Source organism: Bombus vosnesenskii, unplaced genomic scaffold, assembly GCF_011952255.1.
Source record: "Bombus vosnesenskii isolate JDL3184/JDL3185 unplaced genomic scaffold, Bvos_JDL3184-5_v1.1 scf7180000014700, whole genome shotgun sequence".
NCBI lineage: Eukaryota > Metazoa > Arthropoda > Insecta > Hymenoptera > Apidae > Bombus > Bombus vosnesenskii.
This window is the reverse complement of record NW_022883596.1, coordinates 1-5,887: the sequence shown is the minus strand read 5'-3', so window position 1 is coordinate 5,887 and position 5,887 is coordinate 1. Positions and strand designations below refer to the sequence as shown.

At 44.5% G+C, this 5,887-nt stretch overlaps 1 pseudogene; it reads left to right on the top strand.

Moving 5' to 3' along the window:
* The first annotated feature begins 2,935 nt into the window (after nt 1–2,935).
* LOC117240495 lies at nt 2,936–4,070 on the top strand (annotated as a pseudogene).
* Nucleotides 4,071–5,887: the final 1,817 nt, after the last annotated feature.

Sequence of the window (5,887 nt, the reverse complement as noted above, 5' to 3'; positions counted from 1 at the left end):
TACAAATTCGTCTTGTTTTACGGTTACATGTAGCGGCGCCATTATTTTGCCGGAGTTCATAATTCCTTACAATACCTCTAAATATTCCGAAGCAAAACAACAACTTGGTTTGAAGCAAATTCTAACTCTTGTGCCGCTACAGAGCTTTTTAAGGTATGGAGTAAATTGAATGCATCTTTGTTCAGTCTAGATGATCCAGAATGGCGAACTACCGCAAGTAGAGCAACTAATCGAAATACTAGACATGCACATATACGTAATATGTTTAACATGGATAGGAAATTGTTTTGAAATTTAACAATCATTGCAATAATTACGTCGGTTCGGAAGCCGTATTACTAGATACTTATTGTAATATCGTAAAGTAATTCGAATTAGAAATCAGTTGAAAATAGAAAAACCGTGTACGTCGTGTTTCTGTGCTTCGTTTACATTTAAGAGTGCCTACGCGACTAAAGGCACGTAGTTGGTAGTTCTTACATAGGTAAGAGGGAAACAATAGACAACGTTAGAAGAAGGACGGTTTCGCTACGCAAGGCGAATCGAAAAGTGTGCGTGTTGCGAGAATCAGAGCTAATTGAGTCGTCGAAGAGTAGAGTCGTTAGAGGTATCGAGTCGTCGAAGAGTAGAGTCGTGAGAATTGATAGAGTTGTTAGAGAGAGAGAGAGAGAGAGGGTGTGTGTGTTAGATTCGTTGTGACGAGAGTGGTAAAATAACTGTAAAGTTATTTGATATAGATGCGAGTATTGCATTTAGTTTCCGTTAAATAAATATCGTTTCCTGTCCAATTTATATTTGTATATTCAATTTAATATTAATAAATTGTAAGTAATCGGGAAAAGATTTCTATCCTTATTTTCCGATTTTACATTATTTTCACAGATTTCAATTCACTTATTCATTGATTGATATTAGGACAAATGAGGAACTTCGCATCTAATTAGATTAACAAATAAAATGTATTGTTCCTGATAAATGGTATGCAGAATAGTATAGGAAATAGAAGACTGGTTTATATTACCGTTCAAGTGACTGATAGTAGGAAAGCAGTGATGGAACATGAGGCAACGTATTATAAAATTGAATCCCTGAGTATAGCATGCAGATAATATTTTGAGTGTTGACGGAGGACAAAATTATGCACATTCCTTTTTCAATTCCGAGGAAATACATCAACGATGGGTCAGTTGTCAAAACACGATGGAAATTGCTCATTGTCAATTGAACAAGTTTGATATAATTACAAAAGCTTAAGATTTAACTTGAAATTTTTTGGAAGAAATTTATTTTTATTATACCTGATGTCAAGCGCGGTATTAAGTATCATGCTTTTATAACTATTGTTTTAAATATTTTTGTGTTGAAATAATGTCGTTTGGGTGTCTGTTTTGTACTGGAGGAGTACCCGAAATAATTATACTCGTCGCGTACAGCTAAACAGCTACAGGCAGTTGTTTGTATTCCTGGAACGCGTTGGATTCGTGTTTGCATGGTACGTTGATTGGATTGACTTAGAGGTGGGTTACTGGGGGTGCGAGTAATTATGTTTCAGCCAGGATTGGATAGAGAACGCGTTTCTAATGGTCTCTAGAAAAGGTTTCTAATTGGATCGTTATAGATGTCGAATTCTTTCTGCTTAATTTGTTTTTGGGAGACATTAAGTTCATAAAGGTCATATTTTTAAAGAGGAGGAGAGAGGTGGTATGCATTGGATAAAGGTAACAATTTTATATGCAGGATGTTACGCCACGAGTCTCACCAGAGGCTGTATTTTCTAACCGTCGCTCGCGGTCCTACAACGTCGCAGGCGGACCATCTTATCTGCCCGCCGGATCATATACAATGTATCGACGAGAGCATAGTTGTCGCCAAGCAGCGAGCTCTAGAAACGTCGATTTTTGACCGTTACGATTTTCACACAAGAAGAGGTATACGTGATCATAAGCGCGAGCGGTGGCGTGACCCGAGCATAGTGGGGGTCGTCTTCCAAATGAGACAAAGGAATAATCGAAGGGCGATCAGTTCCTTCTGCCGAGTCAATTGTGACACTTCGACAAATCTGACGAGCAAACGAATTTATCTAGAGAGTCCGCAAAGTCGAGTCAAATTTCTGTAATATAATCATCATATTATTGTAAAATATATTATTCTATGTAAACCTGTTAATACAGTGTTACATTCATTAAACGACCTCTGTTATCTTAACCGAAACAGGGGAACGACTATTTCGCCGCGTTGATTAACATAATCGTAGCGAATATTTACGCCTCTCGCTGAATCGTTTTCCTAACGACCGCGTCTCTCCGCGAACGGTCGTAACATTTGGTCCTTCGAGCCGGATACAGTGGCAAGTGAAAAGTGCACGCCAGTGACATCCACTACCATACAGTGCCACGTGAATCCAATAGAAACGGCAGCAGAAGCGTTACCACTCCAGTGAAGTCAGTAGCGCCAGGGACCATCAGTTTTGAAGAGGCATAACCCTCTTGAAAACGCAAGAACGCAACCACGCAGCCTCACGCCAACAACTAGAGGGTCGACTTCAGTAAGAACACGTCTTACACATTAAACGAGACACACACGGTGACGAGTAACATTTAAACTCGCAACCACAAGGTAAGCTCGTTCACTGCATTCTTTTCACAATCTGCTATACCAATGGAAAACACAGAGAAACTTACCTCCTTGCATCGGAGACGAGGCTTTCAAATCGGTCGATTTACCTTTCTATCGAAACGACTCGATGAATACCAAAAAATCTAGACAACCGAATAAGGCCCATTTAACGGCCTATACGACACTACTCGACGACACGTGGAAACAATATCGATTGTTACAAGAGAATTAGAAGATTTAGGGGAGATAGACGACGCGCGCGTTTCCCAAGTAACCGACACATATTACAATCTGGTAATACGAATACACACTCTCATGGATGATACACCAGCATCGTCGTCGAAATCACAAGGCTGCGAGTCATCTAATGTCGCCGAGCCGACATCAATTAAACTGCCCTGAAATTCACCTGCCTACTTTCGACGGTACCATCGAAAATTGGTATTCATTTTACGACTCCTTCTTATCCACTATCGATCGAAGCGAGCGACTTACACCCGTGCAGAAATCCCACTACCTACGATCCTCTTTGACCGGAAAGGCCGCGCGAAGCATACAATCGTTAGATGTCACCGAGTTAAATCATTCGATCGCTATTGACGTTCTGAAGGAAAAATTCGACTGCCACAGTCAAGTCTGCATGCGCCACTAGGACTTGATTTTTGACTATCCGAAAATAACCAAAGAGACACCCGAAGCGATAGATGATTTTTCTTGAGACGGTCAAGGTAAACCTCCAAGCGTTAGAAAAACTCGGTGAACCAGTTACCTCAAATGTCGCTCTTATAAAATTATTCACATCGAAGCTGCCCTCAGCCATCATTCGCAAATGGCAGCGCACATTGCCGGACGAGAAAATGCCGTCATATACGCATCTGGTAGACTTTCTGAAAACACGGACGAACGGCGACAGGACAAGTTCAGCATCAACCGTGATAAAATGAGAGCCCGATCAACACAAACGTCAGCGACCGAACGCACCGCGAAGTTACGCATTCACAACTACACATAATACGTTGGTGTGTCCGAATTGTCAAGGACAACACGAATTATGGAATTGTGACGTCTTCAAAGCGAAGTCGCCTAAAAAACGCCTTGAAATCGCCAAGAGGGCGTCTCTATGTACCAATTGTTTAGGTAAGGGACACGCTATTACTCATTGCTCCGCCGGCTCATGTCGCATCTGCAGGCAGCGACACCATACATACCTACATCAAGACCATGGTCATAGCAAATCACGACCACGTGTAAGCCGATCATCGAGCGATCGATCACCCAACGGTCGATCTTCGCCTAGTTCACCGACCCCGCGATCGTCACATCGTTCGAGACGCGCATCCACGTCCCCCCGATCGTCTCCGCGAACATCACCGAAACGTGAATCTCGGTTATCGCGAACGACGGCATCGGGATCAAATATATCGTCCAGTCCTAGACGACAAGGAAAACAATGACGTCATCAAACGACCTTGTTAGGGTCCGAACCGCAGAAAACGGACTCATTGACCTCGCTTCCTTCTGAACCACTGCAGCACGATTTGTTAGTCACAGCGCAGGTCAACGTATTGAACAATAAAGTTCAACCATTCCGTTGTAGAGCTCTGCTAGACACCGGCTCTAGCATGAACTTTATCACCGAAAAACTCGCTGATTCGCTAAAACTTAACCAACGGAAACGTTAGGTCTCAATCGGAACACTCAACACGTTATCGACAACCTCGAAACGTTACATCACGGCCACGATCACCTCCATCGACGGCACATACGAACGCACCTTGACGTTCCTAATCATACCGACAATATCGCCTTGGGTCCCAGATCAACCCGTAGATCGCTCAATAATACATATACCGAGGAATCTCCAACTAGCCCGGTAAATACGTTCGCTCCTCTGGACACACCGACGATAATTGACGCAGTTCGATATCCTTGTAAACCGACGCCAGGCGCTTCTTGCCTCGTAAAGACGAATCTTTCGAACGGTGTCATTCGCGTTCAATTCGTTTTTCTAGCGAGGGGCCTCGAATCTTTAAACGACGAGAAACCCAATCACTTTCAGACAACTTTCGTTTAAAGACGAAAGAACGTAAAGAACTGGGTTCGGCCTTCTCCCATCTGCGTATCTTTCGGGGAGTCGATTGCGATGGTCATCTCCTTTGTCGGATACGATTCGAATCGGTCGAATAAGCTGGCAAGTGCTAGATCCGTCTCATCTCCTTCTTCCGTCGAATATTAGCCGAAAAATCTTGCCACCGTATTACGCCGAAACATTCGACGATGTTCATTCGCAAGCGATAAAGCTTCGCTACTGTTCGCGATCGGCGCTGCTCTACTACGAAATATCAAATTTATCGCGTAGCCGTGTACACGGGAGAAGGAAAGAGATCGTAAGGGCGGTATTTACCCACCGCCAGAGACAGGCTACGAAAGACGAGCACGAGCGACTACAAAGTTCAATCGGGCTCGATAAAGCTTAACTTGCTCCGCGGAGAGCGGCCATTTGGAATTCTAGTGGCGTGTACGGTGTGCTCGGTGCGTTAACGAGTTCGATCGTCATCGTAAATAAGCAACCAGCGGTCCGGAAAATCTCGCCACGGTCAAGAAGACTTAAGAAGCCGTTCGCGGAAGATGGGCGGCGCCACCCGCTACTTCTCGGCCGGAAATTACAGGTGACTTGGCGCGGTCTCTCTGCCCCCGCTTCTCTCGACAGACAGAGAGAAGAGGGCGCGGGCGCATCGTAAAATCCAAGCGAAGAGAAAGAAAGAGAGAGAGAGAGAGAGAGAGGCGTCGCTCGTCGAAAAAATCAGACGCGATCTTTCGCGCTTTCGTCGACAGTTTCTGCCTCGCCGTTACGTTTCTACCGCCACCGCTGTATTTCGAAACGGAAGGGGGACGCGATTCCGTCTGTCGGCTTTCTTCCTGCACGCTTCGTTGTGCACCGTCGCGCGTATTTAGACGCTGGAAACGAGAATTACAAAAATTTCGTGGAGCAGTTGCTCCAACTCTTCTCGTTTCTCGCCGTTGAAGTCGCAGATGTCAGGTCGCGCGATCGATACAACCCCCGTTAAAGGATCGAAACGGTGTTCGTTTGCGATTCTAGGCAAAATCGTTTCCTATTTAGCGTGAAAGTTGCAATCGTTTCTCTCGTCTAGTTAGCGCGCAAGCTTCTTCTCCTTTCCTTTCACTCGTTAGAAGCGAAATAGTTCAGAGATCCTCGCAGCGTTTCAAACATCCCGCTGACTCTCTTCGTTCCATTGTCTTCGTCCCGTTG